Source organism: Apodemus sylvaticus, chromosome 3 (assembly GCF_947179515.1).
Source record: "Apodemus sylvaticus chromosome 3, mApoSyl1.1, whole genome shotgun sequence".
Classification (NCBI taxonomy): domain Eukaryota; kingdom Metazoa; phylum Chordata; class Mammalia; order Rodentia; family Muridae; genus Apodemus; species Apodemus sylvaticus.
Window position 1 is genome coordinate 139,534,782 of NC_067474.1, and position 25,982 is coordinate 139,560,763.

The following is a 25,982-nucleotide window of genomic DNA, read 5'->3' on the forward strand; positions in this document are numbered from 1 at the left end:
CCTCCTCTCTACTCTAAGATCCTTTAAGTGGTCCACGTGGTCTACGCTGCCATCTAAGGGAAGAAACACAGGTGCTGAGATGTGGGTAAGGATCAGGCTTTCAGGACTGTCATCCAGCCTGACACAGGCAGTTTCCAGGCTTGCTCTAGTCCTCCACCTGGATCAGGCCTGGTGCACGGAGTGCTTGACACACCTAATGAATGAAAACAGTAGATAGAGAAAGGAAGAGCGTTGGGGCCGCTGTCGGAGGCCCAGGGTCTACAGCAGGCCAGCTGCGAGGTCAGCGGTGAAAACTGAGGCTCCCAAGACTTCTTCCCCTCCACTCATCATGACAGGGAATATTCTCTGTAATAAATAAGAGATCAAACCAGGCAGGTCTGTGAGGTGCAGGAGTCAGGCTGTGGGAGCTAAAAGGGAAACACCTCCTCTTGGGGACTGGGGACTGAGCATGGAGAGTTAACATTCTCTGACATGCACACACACACACACACACCTCTGGGCACCTTCTCCCAGCTGCTCACACAACAAGGTGCTGTTTCCCAGTGAGCACTCTCCCAGTCTTGCTGGTCATTTGTCAGAGAACCCCAGGTGCTACTCTGGGGTAATAGATATCTTGTCACCACCCCCTGGCCAGCCCTCAGTATGCCAGGTCACATAGTAAGTACAGAAATATCCTGTCTTATGTGCCCTTTTCACCCTAGGGCTGTCCCATGATCTCACCTGACTGTGTTCCCCTGACCATCTGCAGTCACCGCTCCTCTCAATCCGGTCCTGTCAAATCCTGCAGAAGTCACCTGGAAGGTGGGCAATTCAGACTGTAGTGCATTTGGTAGGTGGCGGGAAGGAAGCAGGTTGCAGCCAGCTGAGAACAGTGGGAGGCAAGGCTCCTCCGAGCCAACCAAAGCCACATGAACAGCAGTGTCTTCTGCATTCAACTGTCACTGTGCCTGGCTGCACTCCGTGCACAGCAAGCATGGACTCCTTAGGCACTGTTGAGGGGAAGAGTGTTAAGCTACTTTACAGGTGAAGAAATCAAGGCACAGAGAGAAAGAACGTAGCTTGCCTAGGTGAGCAGCCTCAAAGTCAGGATTTGAATGAACTGTGTCTAGACTATTACTTCTAGATGACTCAAAGAGAAAGAAAGGAAGTGTGGGCGGGGGGATGGGTTACATTCATGGACCTCCTGGGTGGGATATAGATTCCTAAGAACGTGTTATATACACAGGTGTCCCTCCACTTACAGGGGGGAATTGCAGCCTGTCACAAGTGGACATGATCAGAGACCAAAAGTGCATCTTATACAAGAACGCACCTGTCCTGCTGAGTGTCACAGCTCGGGACGCAGACACTGCAGAACATCAGCTGTCTTCCCTCATCAGTGTGTGGCTGCCTGATGCTGTGCTCACTGCTGCTCGCCTGCATCAAGGTAGAGAAGCACGCTGCAAACTGCTCGGTGGAGAAAATCAAGATTCTCTGCAGAAGTGTGGCTGCTACTGAATGCGAATCGCTTTTGCACCACCGTTAAGTTAAAAGTCAGAAGTTGCATCATTGTAGGTCAAAGGCTGCCTATAAAACAGCAGGGAGATGTGCTAGGAGCAGGGCCCAGGTGACAGAGAGGCAGAATCCTGGATCTGGAGGATGGCCAGGCCCAGAAAAGAGGGAGAAGGGGATGGTGTGCTGGTCAGCTGACCTGAAGACCAGTACCAAGCTGGATGCAGATGGGATCATTACTGACTATAAACAAAATGATCCCACAAGTTTACTTGCTGAGTCCTCCCAGAAAACCATGAAATGGGTGTAGACAAAGCAGCCAGGTGTTTGTTGTGTGATGCTGTACCTGGGGAGACATGAACAAATATCTACTGGAGAGGGCACCAACAAGAGACCAAAATAATACCACCAAACTGGTGAACTCATGAGTTTATTAGGGTCACATACCACAGTATGAGGAAGAGGTTACTCATAGGAGCATGAACGCAAAGGCAGCTGCATTACTAAAAGTCTGCCCCAGACTGAATGACAGATCATGAAAGCTGCAACCCTTTGCACAACCTACAGATAACTCAACAGGAATAAGAATCTCTTCTTCTCAGTAGTCTTTACTACTTATATAACTTTATGGAGGGTGGAGACTTATGGTAAGTTTCAGGGACTTCCTAAGACTTGTGAGTTGTTTATTTCCTGAGCCTTCCTTACAACTTCATGAGTCTTATGGAGATTCCCTTTGGAATGAAATATTTCAATAAAGAGGAAATTGCTACACGATGATGTGGTGAGGTCATGTGACTATCCAAAGGGCTGGAAGTAGTGCCAGAGCTGAGGCCCAAACCTCAGATCCATGTCATACTCTACGTAAAAAGGATGAGTACAAGGGACTCAGAAATACTTCTGTTCCCTAGGAGCTCACAGCCCAACGACATGTAGTCATCTTGTACTATGGAGGGACTGCCTCACCAGCAAGAGGTAGAATCATGTGACTGTGCCAGTCACATAGCAGGGCCACCACACATATGCCCTGTACCTTCTGTAGAGAAACTTCTGCCCATTATCTGTTAAGCCATCTGTCTTAGTTAGGGTTTCAATTGCTGAGATGAAACACCATTACCAAACAGCGAGTTGTGGAGAAAAGGATTTATTTAGCTTATACTTCCAAATTATAGTTCTTCATCAAAGGAAGTCAGGACAGGAACTCAAACAGGACAGGAACCTGGAAAGAAGAGCTGATACAGAGGCCATGGAGGAGTGCTACTTACTGGCTTTCTCCAATGGCTTGTTCAGCCTGTTTTTTTATAGAACAAGGATGACCAGCCCAGGGACAGCACCACTCACAATGGCTGGGCCCTCCCATATCAATCACTAATTGTTAAAATGCCTTAGAGCTGGATAGTATGGAGACAACTTCTCAACTGAGATTCCCTCCTTTCAGATGACTCTAGTTTGTATATGACATAGATTAGCCAGTACACCAGTCCATCATAAACACCCAAGGCCGTGGAGCCCCAGAGTAAGAGGTGGGATCCCATCTGACTGTTAGGTCCTCCTACTCACTAACTCCAAGATGTTCCCTTCTTCCTCAGGGAACAAAAAAGACAAAGGATCCCAGAATGTGTGTGGATCTGAGATCCACTAACTTGGCAAATCTTAGGGCCTGTTTCAGATTTTTATTTTTTGCTTTTTATTGCTTTTTGGTTTTTTGATTTTTGGAGATATATAGCCGAGGCTGACTTCAAACTCATAATTCTGCCTCAGCCTCCCAACTGCTAGAATTACAAGCATGAGTCGCGGTGTCTGCCTTTGTTCTGCTAATCTCTTTTTCAAAACAAATTTTTTACAAGTATGAGTGTTTTGCTTTCATGCACGTCTGGGTATCACATGTCCTGGATAGTTTTATTTCAACTTGACACAAGCTAAAGTCATCTGAGATGGGGGAATTATGAAAAGCCTTCATAAGACTGGGTTGTAGGCAAACCTGTAGGGCATTTTCTTAATCAGTGACTAATGGGGGAGGGCCCAGCCAATTTCAAGTAATGCCATCCCTGAACTAGTGGTCCTGGGTTCTATAGGAAAGCAGGCTGAGCAAGCCCTGAGGAGGAAGTCAGTGAGCAGTGCTCCTCCATGGCCTCTGCATCAGCTCCTGCCTCCTGTTTGAGTTCTTGCCCTGACTCCCCTGGTGATGGACTATTTATTACCTGGAAGTATAAGCTAAAATAAACCCTCCCCTCCCCTCCCCTAGCTGCTTTGGTCATGGTGTTTCATCACAACAATAGTAACCCGAACTAGGACACCATGTATATGCTGAGTGCCCTCAAAAACCAGAAAAGGGCAACAGATCCCTCTACAGCTAGAGTTACAGATGGTTGTGAACTGCTGTAAGGGTGGTTAGAATCGAACCTGGGTCCTCTGGAAGAGCAGCCAGTGCTGTTAATCACTGAGCTACTTCTCCAAGCCCTATTCTACTTACCTTGCAACAACACTAGGTAGGCAGCAGAAAAACCTCGAATGACACAGGGATGTGGGAGGGGCCATGTGGGCGGGGCTATGTGGGAGGAGCTTTGTGGGAGGAGCTTTACGGGAGAGGGTCTCCAGAAAGAGAGTGTTGAGAGGAAAGGCTTTGCACTGAAAAGGGGCTTGGCAGAACCCCAAAGCTTGGAAACAGGACAACTCCAGGCACAAGCAGAGTTGATCACATACAAATACTAGAGTCAGACAGGTATGGATTTGAACTGTGGCTGTTACCCATCCCTCATGTGGCCTGCCACACATGGCTTCACCTCTCTGAGACTCTACTGCCTGAAGGTTGGGCACAATCAGGTGTGGACCGGTTTCCATTACATAACTAATGCAAGAAGACCTGTTCTCATGGATGGTGTGTTTCTCCTCCCAGTGCAGTCTATGCTTTGTGGACACCTGGGTGAGACACTGAAGGGACATTGAGGTCAGGGCTTGAGATGATATGTGCAGTCGCACTTATAACTAGCTATGGCTGGTGAGAACATCCCACCGCAGTCAATGTTTCAATTCAAACTACAATTATGTGGACTAATGGTACTAGCGTAACGAACCCAGCGATGTGTGTAATTAACATCATAGGAGTAGCCTACACTAAGAGTAGCATCTAAGGCTCACATAGAACTTGTTCTGTGTCACAGTCTGATTGGGGCTCCTATCATGCTAAGACACTTAATTCTCAGAATAATTCTAGCTAGTAAATGCCACTGGAAAATCCATTTTTATACACCACACCTTGACATGTTTAGCAACCATCCCGAGGCCATCCAGCTAGTAAGATTCAGTACCTAGGTCTAAACCAAGCAGTTGGACTCCAGAGCCCAAATCATGTCCAGGTTTCCCAAGCACTTACCCCATCCAACACAGCCTTCCATTGCTCCACACGTCAGTGCTGAAGGGCCATCTTGCTGCTTCTAATTCCTAGATAAAGAGACTGAGGCTCAGACTTCTGTGTGACTGGGTCAAGGTCACACAGCTAATATCAGTGGCTGAATTTAGATTCCAGACCTTGAGGATGGCAGGGGTCAGAGTGAGGAGAAAAGAAGTTGATGCAGGCAAAAGGAACACTGGAGGGTGGGGGCGTTCAGTGTCAACAAGCTGACGCCTTCATTCCTTTGGGGAGAGGAGATTTGTTGAAATTGCATACGTGCACAGGAATGACAGAATAATAAAAATCATATTTAGCCTCTGTCCCCAATTCCTGGCACATAAGAAAGAAAGAAAGAAAGAAAGAAAGAAAGAAAGAAAGAAAGAAAGAAAGAAAGAAAGAAAGAAAGAAAGAAACCCCCCTGGGGGGGTTGGGTTTTTTGTTTGTTTGTTTGTTTGTTTTTAAGAACCCAAAAGTGCCAGAATTGTCACCACAGTCTTCCTCAAATGCTTTCCACCTTGTTATTTGAGACAGGGCTCTCCCTCTCTCTCTTTTTGTTTTAAGATTTTATTTATTTATTTTATGTATATGATGAGTATGCTGTCGCTGTCTTCAGACACATCAGAGGGCATCAGATCCCATTACAGGTGGTTGCTGGGAATTGAACTCAGGACCTTTAGAAGAGCAGTCAGTGCTCTTAACCACTGAGCCATTCCTCCAGCCTGAGACAGGGCTCTTACTTAACTCAGAATTCACTATTTTGGCTAGACTGGCTGACCTCCTACCTTTGTCCCCCCAGCATGGCAAGGTCAGGGGTTACAGGCATGTGCTGTCATGCCCAGCTTTTATGTGGGTTCTAGGGATCAAACTCAAGCTCTCAAGTTTATACAACAAACACTTTACTGATGGAGTTCTTTCCCCAGCCCCCGAGTTGCATTCTTAACAGTGAACTGGCTGTCAAAAGTAAAATGTCCCTCAAAGCTATGTAAAGCCTTTCAAGGAAATTATGGAGCCTGGGTGAAGGGCAGGGGTATCCTCAAAACACAGCAGGCCTCAAACTTAAACCTGGGTCAGAAATAGGTGCAAGTCCTGAGGACGGAATCCCTAAATGTGTAGGGTCTGATACTTACTCCAGGTTGATATCATCAGGGTTGATGTGGGTGGCTAAATACCCACGTGATGTCCACAGAAGCAGATAATCAGTCATGGTGTCTGGTGATTCTATGTTCCTGGTGCCAGAGTGTCATGAACAGAACCGGTTCAGTGGGCCATGGCCAACCTGTGGCGAGACCTCACTTGCCAGGGGATGGTCACGTGTGCTCGGTTAGAAAAGGGCAAGTCACACATCAGGTGGAGGGCAGGCAGCTCCCAGAAGGTTGTGTGAGTGGCTGACCACTCGCCAAGGGCCTGAAGGCTGAGCAGAGGCAGTTAGCACGGGGCACAGGGTAAGCGTAGCAGGATGGAGCCGGGACGCGAGGAGGGTCCCTCGTGAGGATGAGCACGAAGAGGTCATGGTGGTGAGCAGGCTGCTGGAGACATGTGGGGAAGAAGGACTGCTCATTAGCCAGGAGGGGATGGAGAGGAACGCTAGCCAGGCCTCACGATTGGCCAGGCAGGTCAGCATAAGGAGGGGCCGGTGAGCTGGAGCTCTGGGGATGTCCACAGGGCCTGAGAGAAGTCGGAGCGGTGGAATGTAGCTGTCTCGGCTAAAGTCGATGCTTCTCCATGTCAGCTCTGTGGAATCTTGCTGGAGCAAAAATATGTTGCTGACTGCAGGCAGACTGGAGTGACAGGGCGCGGAATGCCTTTGTAGCGAGGGCGGCGTGGCGGAAGGGTTGCATATTGGAGTGTCAGCCAGAGAACACAGCTCTGACAGGCCATTGGCAGATGGGATGCCAGCAAGCCGTGACCTCTATTCCCAAGACCTGGCCAAGCAGCGCAGAAGTCAGGGGCTGAACCCCCATCTAGGGAACGGTGGCCCACAGATGTGGGAAAGGGAGGGGTAGAGGTAGAGTTTCTATGGCTGCCATAGCAGTACTGATAGTGGAATGGCTGAAATAGCAGAAATGTATTTTTCTACAGTTCTTGAGGCTGGAACTGCAGGTCAAGGAACCCACAGGGCTCCTAGGATCTCTCTCTTTGGCTGGTAGAGGACTGTCTTCCCTCCCTCTTGTCTCTACTGGCTCCACTTCTACAGAGGTGTGCACCCTTGTCTCTTCCTCTCCCCCCTCCTTCCCCACCTCCCTGCCTGCATGGCTTCCTCCCTCCCTCCTTTCCTGGATGTCTGCCTGCCTTCCTGGCTCACAGGCTGCCTTTCCTTCCTTCCTTCCTTCCTTCCTTCCTTCCTTCCTTCCTTCCTTCCTTCCTTTCTTCCTTCCTTCTTTCCTTCTATTTTGCCTTCCTTCATTTCACGGAAGGCAGAAATCGGTATGGTCCCATGGAAACTCCAAACACTCTAAGGGTGCCAACACCCTGGAAAACTTTGAAAACCTAACTGTGACGACTAGGAAAATCAAGAGACGCTTGAGGAGGGCTGATAGGTTTCATGCCGGGTTGTGAGTGTTCTGAAGCAGTGCTTTGCTGGCCTTGAGCTCACAATTCCCCTGCCTCCATATCTGGGGTGCTGGGATTGCAGATTCCACCACCACATCCATGTAGAAGCTCTGATCGTAGGGCTACCTTCCAGGAGGCTCCTAGGGGCCTGAATTCAAACCTCCCCTGACGCGGGGATAAAGATAAGTGACGGCTTCATCTTCCCTACTTTGACGAACTTGGAAGTAAGAGAACAGCGAGGGGCGCTTCTAACCAGTCTGAACCGTGGCGTGTGGTCTGTGTCACTCTGGACAGCGTCATGAGCTCTCCAGCCTCAGCTTCCTGGTCTATTCAGTAGAATAGGTGTCAAACTCCCAGGGTTGTTGTGAGATTATGGGATGACACCGTGGGGACACCTAGGACCAAACCTGGCTGTTGATAAGTGTACAGTAAGCGAAAGCAAAATGCCGAGGTTACCACGCATGGTCATAGACTCTGCCACTCCGCACCCATGGTGAGAGACTGTCTCTCACCATGCACGTGAGAGCTTCATTTTTCTCCACAAAACTCAGCACCTCTAACACACTCTGATTTCACTTCCTAGTGAGTGTATCATCTCCTGTGTCTCCCAGATGGTGCTGTAGAGGGACAAGGTTTTTGTATGCTGTGCTCGCCAACACATAGAAAGATACCTCAAGCATTTCAGAAATGCTTATTAAAGCTGGACATGCTGGTGAATACCTACCATTCTAGCTACTTGTGGGACCAAGGCAGGAGGAGCATCTGAGGTTGTGAATTCAAAACTGACGTGGGCAACATAGAAAGATATTATTTATATCATTTATTAAAAATAAATACATAAAATAATATAAATATAAAATATAAAATAATAAACTTGTTATTGAAGTAATCTGAGCTGGGGGACAGGCAGTGTGGCCCAAGGGCACAGAATACAGGTGGCTCCAGGAGGTCACAGGGTCCCAGGGTCTCCAGAAAGAGAGAGACAGGGTTTTCTCCCCCTTCTCCCCCAGGATAAAAAAAGGAGACTGTGACCCCAACCCTGCCTGGCCTTCCTTGGGTCAGACCACACTGTTCTGAGGGAAGGCACGGGGAGAGGAGGCCTCCAGCCCGAGCAGCTGTTCGCGACAGGCAGATTGCTTTCCCGGCAGCCTGTCCATTTCTGACTCAGGGAACTGAAACACATCATTTCATGGCTTCTGGTTTTCAGAGGACATCCCAGGATGGGAGATGATGGCCCAGGACATGGTTTTGTCATGACCCCCAACCCTGACTTGGATAGAGTACAGTTGCCCTTCCATGTCATGGGACATTCCCCCATAACCATGATGTTCAGGGGCCTTATAGGAAATGGCACAGCCTCTTATGTAGCCTACACATGCCCTGCATGCTTGAAGGCATCTCTAGATTGCTGCAGATGCCTAATACAATGTACTTGCCTTGTAAATAATTGTCATACCATATTGTTTAGGGAATAATAACAAGGGAGATTCTGTACATGTTCATTACGGATGCAAATCTTCTCCGGGCATTTTTAATCAGCAGTGAGCTGGATCTGGGGGCACAGAGCCCTGGCAGGTACAGAGGGCCTCTGTCCTGCCCTCTGCAACCATAGTGCCAAGTACAGTTGCCGTTCACCTTTCCTGAGAGCCTTTCTCATCATAAATCCCTCCAGGCCTCAGTAGCTCCTCTGGACATAGTCCAGTTTATGCAGGTCCCTCCCATGGAAGGCTCAGAAGTGGACGCACTCCCGGTGTGGTCTAGCAATGTGGCGGTATCCAAGACACTCCAGTGAGACACATGTGAGTGTGACTTATTCAGTCCACACATGTAGACCTGTAGCCACCCGAGTACACAGCTGCTGCAGAGGAGAGCCAACCTTGTGCCAGGATTTCCCAAACTAGTTCAGAGGGTCTGAGGCCTCACAGGCAGAGCTGAGAGGAAGCAGTCTCAAGTGTCCAGGCTAGCTCTTCAGAGCTTTCTCGGACACAAATTGTCTCCCATCCACAGACAAGTTTCAAACAGAGCTGGGCCAATCACAGCCAGGTCCTTGTTGCTTGACTTGTGGCAGGGCTGAAGGGCCAGGCCTCAGGGGAGCCCAAGAGAAGCCGAGGCTGAATGGTTTACTCATTTTCTAAGAGAACACAAATAGTCCAACAGGAATCCAAAGTGTTAAGACATCAAAGAAGGCAAGGATCTCTCCTGTGGGCAGAATCCTTGAAGGCTTCCTGGAGGAGGTGATGTGGGGAATGACCACAGGCGGGTGCTAGGTGCAAGGCAGGCTGCATTCCTCCAGCAGAGCCCCAATGAGGCCAACACGCCCTGGGTGTTCTGAGCACCGGGATACAGACAGAAGTGGTGGAGTATTAGCTTGTGGCTGTTCTTGGTTGCCCACTGTTCCCTCCCTGCTGCCGTTCCCTTCACCCCTTCTCTGCTAGCCTGGCCCTCAGCCCTTAAGTGTACTACTCTTCTAGATCCCAGGAGGGATGCATAGGGCTCCGGAATGGGCAGATGGAGACCTGGAAGAGAACATTCTGGAACTGATACCTGGAGAGGTCCTCAGAGAAAGTCTGCTGTGTGCATTTGGAGTGGTGAGTGCGGGCCTCCTGTCGGGCACTAGGGAGCCAGGAAGATCACTGAGATAGCACCAGGTTTGCAGTGCCAGTTCAGACCAGTCAGTGTGTCCAGGGTGCCTTCTGGGATGGTGCAGCCCTTAGACATCCCTCTGAGGCCATATGCTGTAGCCTTGGTCCCCAGAGGTCACATTTTAAATATAAAATGCACCCTCCACCCCACCCCACTCCCACAAGGCTCGTGTGTTTAAACACTCAGTTCCCTACTTTAAAAGGTTATGGAAACTTGAGGAAGTGGAGTCCTGGGACAGGCCCACTTCACGTCCACTCTACCCTGCTACCGAAACTGTCCTGGGAGCACACTCCTGCCACCAAGGAGATGACAGCCACCATCCTGCCTTGTAGTAATTATTTAATCTCAGTGGGGGTTTCCACCCTGCCTTTGATCATTCAGTTCCCAGATAAAAGACACACAGCCTTTATATTTATAATAAGCTTTTAATGAACTAGAAGTGGGCAGATATCTACCCTCTATACTATTATGTCTACTTTCCCATCAATAACCCCAAGTTCTGATGTCCTATGTTGTATCTGGGATGCTCTTAACTCTAATTGGCCAGCCTTGTGGGCAAGACCACACTGTCACCTGAAATTACACTCTCAATGCCCACAGTATAAACACATGACACTCTATAACTTCTTCCGCTGCCTTGCCTCGGTGCCCTGTCCCCATCACATTTCCTGGTCACCTCTGTAATAAGCTACTACATTTGGAGCTGGTGTTCAGATCCAGAACCTCCCACCCCAGGGAGTATTCAAGGAGCAGGTAAATAGCCTTCCCTGTGGGACCGCAAAGAAGGGCTCACTCCAGCACTAGACAAAGACCAACCCTTACCTTTGTAAATTCATCAGACATCTAGCATCTAGCCAGGATGGGTTTCGTTCTGCTAGGGAGAGCCTCGCCCCAATACCCCTTGTCTGGGGTTCATAGCTAGAGTAGATTCAGAATGCTGGGCATTCTCTGGGCAGTGCTGATTCCCTGAGAGAACTGGAGATGGGAGGGTAGTAGCGGGAGACCTTGCAGTCTCAGCGCCCTTGGATCTACCAGGTCTGGAGTCCGGTTACTAAGTCCCGTTCTCCACTCGCAGTGAGCAGCTCTGCTTCTGGTAGCTCACATGGGGGGAGGGGAGAGGGCTCCCAGCTGGCCTCTGCCCTGCCTGGCTTCCAGGCAATGGCATCTCTAGAAAGGTCACTCTACAGGGTGGGGTGGTAGAAGGTTTCAGAGCAGCTCTGAGTCAGGAAACTTGGTGACATTATAGCCTCAGCAATGGACAGTGACCAGCTCAGGAGAAGTTACCTGAGGAATCTATGGGTGATGTGCCCTCTGCCACCACAGCAGAGAGCATGTCTGGCACCTGAGAAGCCTGGGGATGCACCCAAGCTGTATCACTGACTCTCAACAAGTCTGTTTCCTGAGAGGACAGTCCTGATGACTGGCCCTGTAGACTACAGAGTGAGGAGAGTGTGGCAACAGAAGTCTCTTGAGTCTTTCTTGAGAAACTGCCACACACCTAATCAACTTCCGGCTGTGAACCCAGAAGTAAGTGTGATTCACACCCTGTGCTCACAGAGACCATAGAGGCAGGAGGCTGGAGGGGCTTTCAGGGGACAAAGGCAGGCAGGAGTGTTTCTGTGTCAGTGTTTCTGTGTCAGGCATGCAGAGAGGAAGCATTGGTGGGCCATAGGACCCTGGGGGTTCTCAAAGGCCTGGGGTACATGAGACAGGGAAACCGGTATGGGGGAGGGGGTAGAAGGTAAACAGAAAAAAAAGGCCCTGACCACACCCAGTAGTATGTGGCATGGAAGTGATGTACAGGATAGCTGGAGAGCAGGAAATGGTGGGCTAAGGCAGAACAGGCACACGGAGGGATAGTAAGTGTCAGAACAGGCACTGGAGGTTCTGTCCCAAGACTCCCCAGCACCTGGCTACTACCAAGAAAGGAGGAGGCAAGGTCATACGCAGGTTCCAGACTAGAGATTGGGTAGTGAGCAGCCTGAGGCCACATGAAGGAAAGCAGAATATGAGGAAGCAGCCAGGGTTCCCAGGGCTTGTGCTGAGGAGGGCTAGATGCTGTGTGACCTTCCAAAGTGGGTACCCCACTGAGACTGAGTAGGGTCAGCGTGGGACTTGGACACAGGCAGATCCAAGCCAGGCCCAGTACTCCCTTCCTGGAGGAGAGGATGTTGAACAGGCTTTGGTCCAATGGACTCCCAGCCCCGAATGGCCTCATCCTGCAGAAGACGCCTGACTGAGCCACCCGAGGTGGGACAGTAAATCCAATCCAAGGTCAAACCCCGCCTCCACCCTGGGACCTGTCTCCTGCTTCCTTCTCAGCTGATGTAAAAGCAAATGGCGCTGAGTATGAGCCTTCCTCACAGCAGCACAACAAGATGCTTAGTCAATCAAATAGCCGAGCCAAACGAACGCCGCGTGCGGCTCCTCGAAGAGGGTTCTTTCCAGGGGAAACGTTATCATTTTCCATTCCTGGTTAATGAATCATGGGAATTACAGCAACATTACAAATGGCTCTCGGTACAGGCTATTACTTTGTTTCTGCAGGGTTCTAATGGCAGACCAGCTTCGGTGGGGGGCTCAGCCTGCCTACCCCCACCCCACCCCCACCCCCGGGGCTACAGAGAACAATGGCATTATTATAAGTGGTCCCTCTACAAGGCTCTGCCTGGGAGGGACAGGGCCCAGGCCTCTTGAATTGAGTGCAGACTAAACCAAGTAGCAATCCCTCAGTGACTTATCAGAGAGTTTCTTAGGGAGTCCTTCCAGGGACCCCAGAGTACAGGGAAAATGCCAAGATAGAAGAGGAGGGAATGGGAGGAAGGCTGGGTACTTTCTGAGCTGGGGAGGAGAAGGGGGAGCAGACAGACAGACTGGATCTCTGAGGGGAGTGCTGGTCAAAGATGGGATGTGAGTTGTAGATATGTCACAGCTCTTACCTAGGCTGCCCAAGTGCTGGGCTGGCTCCTGCCAGGACAGACAGCAGAAGGAGCTTCCGGTCCCTATCTGTGGGAGCTTCTAGCCAGAGCAGAAGCAGAAGGGAACAAGAGTGGGAACAGCTTCACACCTCATCCTAGCCCAGGCCCTGTGCCTCAGTCACAGGTCCTGCTTCTGTTGCTGGGTAGGAGAGGATGCAGAGAGACCAGGAGATGCAGGATGGCCCGGCCCCTCCTTGGATACCCAGCCTAATTCAGATCAAATGCTTACTGCCTTCGTGACTGGGTCACGCTTCTTTCGGCTAAGCTCACAGCCTGCTTTCTGTGATGTCGGTCAAGAACTACTGTGTATTTTAGGGGCTATGCGGATTATTGTCATAGAGCATTATGGGCCAGTTCACAACCCCAGTTCACCCTGAACTACAGCTGATTAGACACCTAACTCAGAGGAAGCCATGATGATTCAGCCCCTACCACATTAGATGTGAAAGAAATACTGTCTCATCCATTGGATAACCGCTGTATCTGCAGTGCTGGAATTCGGTCTGCCACACAGCAAGGGCTCAGTAAATAGCAAATGGCTGAGTGAATGGCAAATCGGGTCTCTGAAGATCTTGGAATTTAAATGTTTTCCTTTATTTTTATTTTATGCAGGCGGGTGTTTTGCCTATGTCTATGTCTATGCACGGAGTGCCCATGGAGACCAGAAGGGCGTGACAGATCCCCAGGGACTGGTGTTACAAATGGCTGTGGGCTGCCCTGTTGATGCTGGAAATGGGACTGAAGCCCTTTGGAAGAACAGTGTTTTTATCTGCTATGAATCGGCAGCCCACATCCCATTCACTGACCAGCCCTCCCCTCAGGGATCGGGCCTGTCCCACTCACTCACCCTCCTACTCTCAGGGGCTCAGAGGCTCCCAGCCTCCCTCTAGCCAAATCTGAAATATTTAGCCTAGAGACTCAGGGAGTTGTGAAAATAGAGGCTTTTGAGCTGGGAAAGAGACCCAATTCCATGCTTCTTGGAGTTACTTCCATCCTGCTGGGGAGTCTTCTGAATTTTGAGACACTGGCCCAACATCTTAACCCCAACCTCCTTTCTTCCCTGAGCCCATTTCGGTTATAACCCAAACCCTTCCCTAACATAAGGAGTAGTTTTGCTTCCTGATATGTGTTCTCTCTCTCTCTCTCTCTCTCTCTCTCTCTCTCTCTCTCTCTCTCTCTCACACACACACACACACATACACGTAGTTTGACTTAGAGCCACACCCACCCATTTACACCTTGCCATACCCTGGGTGTCCCCAGCCTGGCCTCACTGTTGTCAACAGCAGGCCTGGTGGGGCTCAGGCTCTGAGATGCAGTGACCCAGGGCCAGGGAGGGCACATTCTTGGACAGTGGTCCTTGGGGGCAGAAGGAAGAGGGTCTGGGCCTCTTCTCCTTTCCAAGCCCTTCACCTGACCCAGGCCTCAGATGTGGGTTCATAGACAACTGCTATGGGAACCTAAGGCTGTGCTTGCCCCTCTGATGGGTACGCTTCCCACTTACCAGACAGAGGAGAGCCAGAAAACTCAGGACCCTGAGAAACTCCTACCAAGAAGCTGAAGCAGAGGAGGGGGCGCCCACACCTCCCCTCCCGTCCAGCACGGCTCTGCCTGGCTGGATCAACTCTTTCTTCTGTTCCTTCCGCCCTCGCCCCAGGTGCCGGGATACTAATTATAATGACCTGGTGAGTTACAAGACGGTGAAATTGCTTCCACCTGAGGTTGTCACGGGCTAGGAAGAAATACCAGGGCTGGAAATTAAACTGTGCCAGCAGGCTTGAAGGGGCGGGAGCGGGAGGGAGGAGGGGCAAGAGGGGAGAGATACCTGCAGCTTATGAGGTGGGCTTTATGGAGTGTCAGCAAGAAGCGTCCTTGGGCAAAACAGAAAAGATTAGGCATTGCTGGGCTGCTGCTGGTCACTAGACACAGACTGTCCCAACAGAAGGTGAAGTGACCAGACTGCGGCCCTGTGGCCATCTAGAGACCCAAGGCAGAAGGAAGAATATCAGGCTGCTCTTGTAGGAGGTGGCTTGGGTAGCCCAGCTACCAAGAGAGGGAGGAGAAACAGTGTCCAAAGGAGCCCAGCCCAGCCCCAGCAGCCCTCCTCTCAGCCCAACCTGACAAACCCAGGCCTTTGTTCCCTGGGCTGCAGGTGCCCGAGCAGCTCAGCCACTGACCTTTTCCCTTGGAAGGCTGGCAGGCTGCCCGGCATACAGTCCCAGGATTCGGGGAGGAAGGACCTGGGAAGAAGCCCTGGCTCTTAAGACTGTGGTAAATCACTCCACTGGACTACTACAACTGAGCCCTGTCCCCGCATGCCAGTGGCAAGGTGGGGTTGGGGTCCTCAAGTGGATCTCCGCAACACTGTTTAAAGTGTTACAAGGCACTGAAAAAAAAGGGAAGTTTCTGGATTCTGCTCATAAATACTGCACAGTATTAACGCTAATAGCAGTTCCCAACTGCAAGAACATGATAGCTCCCCTCCCTCCTCTCCTCTCCTCTCCTCTCTCCCCTCTCTCTCTTTATCTCTCTCTATGTGTGTGTGTTTGTGTGAGTGTCTGTGTGTCTGTGTGTCTCACACACACAGGGAAAGGGGGGCCAGATAGCAATCTGAATTATGAATTTCATTGGAACAAATCTAAATGAAATAGAAACAGAACCCTGCAGCACAGAAGAAAATGCATCATGAGCCGTAGAAATGCAGGGCTGAGGACATAGCCCAGGGGCTAGAGAGCTTGTCTGTCATGCACGAGGGCCTTGGGTTCATTCCCGAAAACCACATAAACTGGACATTATTTCGAGTGCCTGTAATCCCAGCACTTGGGAAGCAGAGACGGGAAAATCAGAGGTTCAAGATCATCCTTGACTATATATGGAGCTCAAGGCAAACTTGGGTTACAGGAGAGCCTGCCAAGAAAGGAAGGAAGGAAGGAAAGAAGGAAGGAAGGAAGGAAGGAAGGAAGGAAGGAAGGAAGGAAGGAAGGAAGGAGAGTGAAGGATGGGAGGGAAGAAAGATAGGAAGGAAGAAAGAAGGGAAGGAAGACCAGAAGTGTTAGGAAAGCTGATAATTTATATTAGAGGTTTTAAGCATAATTCATCTGCATACAGTAGCCATTCTTAACTTTTTAACCTCCAGATGAAATAAAAACAAATAGCTACTTTGGATATGATTAATATATATATATCAAAAAGGAAATATTAAAAGTGTTTCCATTAAAGTTAGGATAAGAGCTAGAGAAAGGACCCAAAGAGGTAAAGGGGTTTGCAGCCATAGGAGGAACAACAATATGAACCAGCCAGTACCCCCAGAGCCCCAGGAACTAAACCACCAACCAAAGAGTACTCATGGATGGACTCATGGCTCCAGCCACATATGTAGCAGAAGATGGCCTTAACGGACATAAATGAGAAGAGAAGCCCTTGGTCCTGTGAAGGCTCGATGCCCCAGTGTAGGGGAATGCCAGGACAGGGAAGCGGGAGTGGGTGGGTTAGTGAGCAGGGGGAGGGAAGATGGAATAGGGGGTTTGAGGAGGGGAAACAAGGAAAAGGGATAGCATTAACAAGCCTAAAGCATCCAGCATCCAGTCTGGCTGCACTGTAAGCACTGGCTACTCCAATAAGAGAAGCCACTGGACAGCATACAAGCTACTCTTAGTGGTGCAGTTTAGGACTTTGATGTCACAGTCCAGCAATGGCCATGGGAATCCGGTAGAAGCAGTATATAGATTGAGCTCCTAGACGGGCAATTGTGACAGGATATTTTCTTACAACACTAGACAGTGGTCTGAGCTGTGGCTCCCAGTTAGTCACATGATCACAAGAATAATAACTCGCACTCCACAATGTTTATGCCACTGCCTTATGAGATGCACTAGGTATGGTACAATAAATCAATTTTTTACTTATCTCTTTTCAAGTTACAGTAAGCTTATCAAGATGTAAGTTGAGAAGCATCTGTTTTGAGATAGCTCAGTGGTGTCCGTCAGCTTTCCAGCACCTGGGCAATCACTAGAGATGATTAACTTATAAGGAGGGATGATTATGTCTTGGGACTTCAGAGATTTCAGTGTATAACCACTTGCTCCCTTTGTGTATGTAGCAAGCAGGACATCAACAGAAGTGTCTGGCAGGGTAAGAAAAGATGGTACGTTACAGTAACCAGGAAGAAAGCAGGGAGCAGGGATCCCAGCAGGCCCATCAAGGGCATACCTCAAGGAACCACTTCCCCCAACCAGGCCCCACATACTGGAGCACCCACCACTTATCTGTAGATTACCAACTAAGGATCAAGTGTCCAACCACAAGCCCTTGGGGGAAAGTCCACAGGTAAACTAGAAAAGTGAAATCATATCATTAACTCCAAACGACATGAACATAACCATGAATGAGCTGAAACATGACCACCAAGAAAATGGAAATTTAGTGATATGACCAGCTTCAAAATTAATATGCAAAAACCAATGGCTGCCATATTTTACAATGACAACCAGCTAGAGCATGTAATGGGAAAAACAGATGACATTTACAATTGCTACCCAAAAGATAAAATACCTGAAATGTGGGGATATATGCATGCACACACACACATGCACGCACACACACACACACACACACATCTCAAATGCTGCTGAAGAACACACAGATTGATTTAAGCAGTTGGGAAGACATCTCACATCTTGACTGAAGAGAATCGGCATTAGGAAGCTGCTTCTCCCAGTTAAACCTACAGCCTTCCCGATTCAGTAAAAACACAGACAGAAATTCTTAGTAACAGGAAATGACACTGAAGTTCATAGGAAAACATAGGTGTGCAAACACAGGCAGAACATGTTTGAAAGGAAGAGACCAGAAGGGAGGCCAGTCCTATCAGGTACTTAAATATATCTGAAACTTAAATAATTAACAGAAATAGGACCGTGGCTTGTAGATGCGTAGCAGCAGCATATCAGTAGAATACAATGGGAAACATGGAAGAATCCAAAATTCTGTGACAATGTCTTTGACGATGAAGCTGGCACTGGGAATTACTGAGGAGGGACTGGGCAGTGGGACTCAGGGATAGAGTGCTGAGCATACTCAAGGACTGGGGTTCAATCCTCAGTCTCTCTCTCTCTCTCTCTCTCTCTCTGTCTCTCTCTCACACACACACACACACTCACACACACATACACACTCATACACAACACACACACACACACACAGGGCTCTTTCCCACACACTCACACACACACACTCATACACAACACACACACACACACACACAGGGCTCTTTCCCATGCACAAGACATCATTGAGGATCCACAGAAAATATGCAAATTTCCAAAATGTATATGAAAAAAACACTCAGGAAATACAGTGAGATAGCCCCTCACAGCTGCTAGAGGAAATAAGAAATGTTGACAAGAACATGGAGAAGAGGGAACACTTGTACACTAGGGGAGCATAGACCAGTATGATCAGAATGGAAATCAGTACAGAAGTTTGAAGTGAAAATGTAAGGGTTCGTTGGAAAGTCAGTTGGATGGTGGTTTGTTGAGGCACACTGGGGAAGGAGTGTTTCTCAGGTGTGAAGGGCTAAGGCAGACTTGTGGAGGCACATTTCACTGAAGCAGACACAGGAGCAAGGATGTTCTGCTAAAACAAGCACGTGAAAGGACACGTGGTGAAGGATTCTTTGCTAACGACACTCATGTATTGATCTGCCTTACACTGTGTAGTTGAAACTCCATAGAGAGAAACACACCAGAAAACTTCCTGTGGTACGCCGCAGCTTCTTGCCACTTGTACAGCAGAGCCGGGCTGATGGATGTCAGCTAACACAGAAGCATGTGCTGAGGCAAAACACACGCTGAGGCACACGTGATATTTGGAGGGTAGAAATAGGACCCTGCAGACAGTGAGGGAGGCTGAGCTAGGCTTGCTTATAGAGCTGACTGGCAAGGCTTGTAGCTTCGCATCTTCAATGATCTTCACTTCCCTGAGAGGCACAGCGGAGAACTTCTCCTAGTGTTCCTCCTGGTCCCTCCTGCTGACTTGCACCGAGCCTGAGGCCTGGATGTCTGCTAGATAGTGCCACTGCTGCTGATTCGTGCTTGCCGTCCGGACTTGACCGAACTGGAGTATCCGTGAAGTGTTTGAGAGTGGATAGAGCTCTCTCGGACAACACAGATGGGAGTTGCTCCAAAGAACCATTTCTAAACAGGTGCACTTCCCCTGTATCCTTTCTTTTCCACTACTTCTGGTGGGTGGTGGGCTAAGAGGGAGGTTAAAACGTTTAAGAACCATCATTAAAAATAAGGTTTGAAAAAATTAAAGTTACAGAAATCCCTCAAAAACATTTAAAAAGAACTACCATTTGATCTGGTATTTCTGCATCTAACAGAATTGAAACCAAATTCTCAAAGCAATGCCTGCACCTTCACATTGATCAAAGTAGGCAGACTGTAGAATCATACAGAATGTCCATCAGTGGGTGAATGGGTGAATAAAATATGGAATGCGTACATAATGGAATGCTATGCAGCTTTTATATCCGTGTGTGTACACATGTGTGTGGGGGTGTGTATGTGTGTGTGTGTGTCGGTGTGGAAGCCAGAGGTCATCCTTGGATGTCACCATTCCTCAGGAGCTGTCCCCTGTGTTTTTTGAGACAGTCTTGCACCGGGACCTGAGGCTGCCGATTAGGCCAGTTGGCTGGCAAGCCCTGGGAATCTACCTGTGTCTACATTCCCAGCACTGAGGTTTCACGGGCACAGCAGCATGTCTGACTGTTTCTGGTCGCTGGTGATCCTCTTCAGTGCACATGCTTGCGTAGCAAGCACTTGACCAACTGAGCTGTCTCCTAGTCCACTGCTTAGCCTTTAAATAGAGCAGGGTTTCTGAATTTCCTTTCCATGTCCAACCTCCTTCCACTTGAGAACTTTTTACAAGACTCTAGGTATATAGAGATATAAAACAGGAATATAAATCAAACATCTACTGAGAATAAATCATAAAGAAGTTTATTTAAAAACAATTCTTTACTATGTACAGAATTTTACCATTGCATAAAAATGCAAATATGCCCACTACTGCATTGTGTGTGCTAGTTTATCCTTATTAAAGAATAACTTTGATGCTGACGGACATGGAGCATCCTGAACATTTCCAGAGTTGACTGGTATTATTGATCTATAATTACCAATGCTGAGAATACTGCTTTGCATTTTGTCTCCAGCACAAAATGGCAGAAGGATATTGAGGGCCACTTCAGAGACTGTTGGGAAGACTGTCCCAGCCTCAAACCAAAATTCATTTCATTTCATGTTTTTTTTTTTTATGAAATTTGAGTCAGCAACTCAAACAGCAATTTTTAAAGTCAAACATTCAAACACAATATAATCCAGAATTATACCAACTTGATACTTACATGCTGAAGAATGGGGGTAGGAAAATATTAAAAGCCTGTTCTCCATAATGAAACCATTCTCTCTGCACAAGAGCGGAGAGCTCTGCGTGTTCAATAAAGAACACTGCAGATCATAACAGAAGAGTCTCCACAGTGAACCAAGGCAGCTCAAGCAGTCTCCGTTGGTGCCGTGGGCTGTGACAGCTTGCACAGTGCAAGAAGCCCATGTCGGGTGTGGTGAACCACAGCTAAACAAGGTCACACGACACAACACAAGCAAACACAGCCTGCATACCCTGGATTCACTGCAGTTAATTTTGAATCTGTGTCCGTCTTCACAAGTTCAGAAATGTTTTTTACTCTCGCCAAATATTTTGCAACCTTACATTTAGTCCACAACGCCTTGTGGAGAGACCACTCTTGCTTTAAGACCCTAGGAAATGGGAGTCTGGGAATCCCTTCATTTGCAACGTGGATGAACCTGAAGGCATTATGCCAAATAAAATAAGCTAGGCATAGAAAGCCTTACCTGGTTTCATCCACACTCAGCATTTAACAGAGTTGAACTCACAGCAGCAGAGAGCAGAATGCTGGTTGCCAGGACTGAGGGGTGTGTGTGTGGGGGTGGGGGGATGGAGGGAAAGGAGACAACACACTTCTGTTAGGCAGGATGAGCACTTCCTGTCAGGGAGCCTGGTGACTATAGTTAATAATAATACATGTATTGTGGAACTGTTTCTTCCAGAAGGGAACATGCACTCCTGGAGGTTAGGGAGGAGGCTCATGAGGTTCCTGAGATGACAGGAGGGAGGAGCCTCCGGTGAGACTGCTGCTCGCAGGCTCTATGGGGAACTGGAAATGCAGGTAGTCTAAGTGAGCTACTTATCCTCTCTGCTATGGTGGGGAGTGGGGCCGGTGGGTGATGCATCTGCCTGCAGTGTCTCCCACACTCCAGAAGAAACCCCAGGTAACTCATGGCTTTACCAACCTGGACTTAGATGAAGTGGTTTCTTTGGTCATCTGGAATTCACCAGCTTAGATTGTAAATGATCTTGCCACAAAAATGTACATAAGTGTATCAGCTGCTGTATTCAGTCCTGTGTTGCTGTGACCAAATGCCTAAGACAGTTTTGAGAAGCAGCTCAAGGGAGAAAGGACTTGCTAGAACAGAGGGGAAGAAGGCACAGCAGTGGAACCTGCCCCATCTGTGGAGGCAGGAGCTTACGGAACAGCTCTCTTTTGCCTCGGCTTGATCACATTTTGCTAGAACAGAAAAGTTAAGAGCTCAGCCTGAGACAGACTATAACCCTCAAGGTTGGCCCCTCAGTGGTCCACGGCCAACATTGAGGCTCCGCCTAAAAGTTTCCATGGCCTTCCAAAACAAAACAAAAAAACAAAAAAAAAAAAAAAAAAACAAAACACAGCACCGCTATCCAGAGACACAGAGTTCAAACGCATGTGCCTGCTGGGCACACTTCACATTTAAATCAAAAAGCTGTTTTTCTCATTGCTTTGACAAAATATCTGAGAGACACACCCCATTATATCTACACGGTGTCTACAGAAGGAAGTATGGATTCCGGCTCAGGGTTCCAGAGAATGCAGGCGGCTTGGCCCTTCACACTTAAACTGAACAGCATGGTGGCAGGAGTGTGTGGTGGAGGACCAGCGCTTAGATCCCAGCAGATGGGGAGCACAATGAAAGATTAGAAAAAGCAAGGGAATAGACTCACAACGGCAAGTCCAGATGACCCTAAGCCCTGCCTCCTGAAGTTTCCAGAACTCCCTAAGATAGAACGATCAACTAGAGGCCAAGCATTCAATGTAGGATCCTGTGGGGGACATTTAATAGTTAAACAATAATAATAATAATAATAATAATAATGTGATGGATATACGAATTGACTTGATCTAACGTCTCATAATGTATACATAAATCAAAATATATTATGCATCCCAAATGTATAATGTTTATTTATCAGTTGTACTTTGATAAAGTTGGGGAGGAAAACAAAATCATTGAGGAGAAGATGAACTACTTATTAATGTCACTAAGGACATCCAATTAGCCATTGAGAAAATATAAAATTAGATCCACGTGTCATATCTTATACCAAAGCATATTCTAGGTGGGTCAGAGATTGAAACGTTTTTAATGAGATAATTGACCTAAAAGGAACCAAAAATACATTTTAAACAATAGTTTTAGTGTGTGAGAAGTCCTTAGACAGAGCCCTGGGAAGCAGGAAGGAGAGGCTAATTGGGCTTTATAGAAACAGAAAAGTTTTTTAAGGCAGAAGTGGCCATCAGCAAAGTTAAAAGTCAAATAATGGAGCTAGAGAGATGGGATCCAATGTTAAGAGAACTGACTGCTCTCCAAGAAGACCTGGGTGCAGGTTCCAGAAGCCACACTGTAGGTCACAACCATGTGTCACTGCCCTCCCAGGGAATCTAGTGCCCTCTTCTGGCTTCTCTTGACACTGCATGCAATGGTGCGGAATACAATCCTGCAAAATAAATATTCATATGGTTAAAATAAAAATAAATAACCCTAAAAGATAAGTAAAAGGAAACAAACCGGGAGATCTATCTGGTACATGAAAAGCTCTTACAAATCATTAACTTGCCAGACATAATAGAGTGCACCTGTAATCTCAGTCTTTAAGAGGATGATGCAGGAGGATCACCATGAGTTCAAGACCAGCTTGGACTAAATAGTTTGACTCTTTCAAAATAACAAAAACAAAATCAATAACTCAATAGAAATATGGGCAGAGAGAAGGAGGAGGAGCCACAGCCTTCTGGAACATCTGGAAGGACAGTTAATTTCACCCACAAGAAAAGTAATCTTATGGTAGGGATGGCTCAGTGGTTAAGAGCACTGACTACTCTTCTGGAGGTTCTGAGTTCAATTCCCAGTGACCACATGGTGGCTCACAACCATCTGTAATGAGTAAGTCTTAAAAAACAAAAACAAAAAAAAAAAAAAAGAAAGAAAGAAGAAAGAAATTTGGAACTGGAGAGATGGCTCAGTGGTTAAGAGCACTGACTGCTCTTCCGGAGGTCCTGAGTTCAATTCCCAGCAACCACCTGGTGGTTCACAACCATCTGTAATGGGATCTGATGCCCTCTTCTGGTGTGTCTGAAGACAGCTACCATGTATAACAATATAGTGTATAATAATAAATAAATAGATCTTTAAAAAAGAAAAGAAAAGAAAAGAAAAGAAAAGCAATCTTGTGAACTGGTGAACTTGAAAGTTGAAAGAGAGATTAGAATAAAGGAAACATCCAACAACAGTTGATTCCTTAAGTCATGACAGAGTGTATGCATACAGCAAGACAGCAAGAAGCCATTCAAAGGCATGAAGAAAGGACCTAGCCAGGTTTCCCTAAGCATATACTCAAAACGTGTTCACCTTCTTTTATAAGGAAAAAGTGTTCACACAAAACTTATACATAATGTTCACAGAAGCATCATTTTCATAATAGCAAAAATATAGAAACAAAATATCCACTATTGAATGGATAAACCTAGTGCGGTATACCGAGGTCATGGTACATTGTTTTGCAATGAAAAGGAATGAAACAAAGCAGAATGAAACAAAGGAATGAAAACCTGCTACAATATGGATAAACTTTAAAGACATTAAAGAAAGCAAACACCCTACTGGAGAGATGGCTCAGCTGTTAAGAGCAATTCCCAGCAACAATGTGGTGGCTCATAACCTGGTGTATCTGAAAACAGGTATAGTGTACTTATATACATTAAATAAATAAATAAACCTTTTAAAAAATAAAGACAAACCCAGAGATCACCTGTGATGATTTCATGTATATGAAGTGTCTCAAACAGGCAGATCCGTGGAGACAGAAAACAGGTCAGTGATTGTGTGGGCCGTAGAACAAAAAGGGGAGACTGGCTGCTGGTGAGTGCGGGGTGGCAGAAGTGTCATGATAGCCAGCGGCAGTGAACTTTGTAAATATATATATTTATATCAAACAGCCAGGTGTGTGTGTGTGTGTGTGTGTGTTACAAGATTTTAAAAAGGTGAATTTTATCACATACGAATTGTATTTCCTAGAACAAAAAAAGAAGGAGGAGGTACTTCTGTTCTTCATGTTGTGGTGACCCCGCCAACCACAAAATTATTTTTGTTGCTACTTCATAACTATAATTTTGCTGCTGTTATGAATCATAATGTACATATCTGATATCCCAATGGTCTTAGGTGACCCCTGTGAAAGGGTCATTCGGCCCCTCAAGGGGTCACAAGCCACAGGTGGAGAATCACTGCTCTACAAGACAGTGTCCTGTGAGGAACAAAGTTCAGAACTCTCTGGATGCAGAACTCTGTGTGCACAGACCTGCCTCTGCCTTCCCACATGGTCCTGAAGAAGACACAGAGCTGGGGGGTATGTCTTTAGTGAGGGCTCTAGGAGTCTTGGGGGTGGAGGTGGAGGGAGACATTGTATTATAGATATCCTTGAACCATGAGAATTTATTACTTATTCAAATATTAAATGAAATTTAAATTGTAAAACTCAAAGTGACCCTTCTGTCAAATGTGGGAATTCGCTGGAACGAAAGGGAGGCTGCTATCAGCAGCCTTAGGAGGAACCAGGCCTGGGGTCCAAGTACCCAAGCCCAGCAGTCCTTGAGGCTGAGTAGTGGGGATAGCCTAAGACCAGTGGGGCCCTGGCAAGGCCCAGCTGGAGCCACCACAGGGCGTGATCTAGGGGCAGTTTTAGGGACAAGGGGGAAGGGAAAAAGAAACTGAAGTGATTTGTTCTAGAAAGGAAGACTTTGGTGTGAGGTCCTGAGAAACAGAGCCAGCTTCTAGGAGATGTGGGGAAGCCAAGGACAGGGAGTAGGACAGGCTAGAGAGAGGCTGGCCTGGTGACCTTCTTCTAAACCCACTGAGTCACTCTTGCCAGTGATAAACTGGGGTGCCTGCCCTGGGCTAGGCTTAGGCTACAGAGTCAGAACAGACATGGGCTAGCTACTTTATATCACAGGGACCACAATGCCTGATAGAAATAACCAAGGGGGGAGGTCACATCTAGCTGTTGCAGAGTCTTCAGTCCACTGTGGTGAGGAGGGCTTGGCACAGCAGCTCAATTCATGGCAATAGAAGCATGTGGCAGAGAGCACATCACAACAGGACATGAAGCAGGACTGAGCATCACCCCCTAGTGAGCTGCTTCATCAGGAAGCCATGCCTCACAAAAGGTCTGCAGAGTCTTCAGAAAGCGCTGACTTCAAGAGGAAGTCTTCAAAACACAAGCCAAACCAAAACAGCCCCGACCTTCTAGCCACTCCATGGCCAAGGTCTGGTCTCTGCTCCACAGCCTCTGTCTTTTGGAAGCAAGCCTTAGGCTTGCACCAAGTTCATTACTGTCATTATTGTCCAAAACAACCTACGTGGCCAAGGCCATAGTCCCAGAAGGAAGGTGGTACAAAATTACAGGACACCTTGGGGACATGGGCAGATCATTAACTGTGTCCTACCAATGCTATCTCTGCCTAGTTGTCTTCAGAGTGA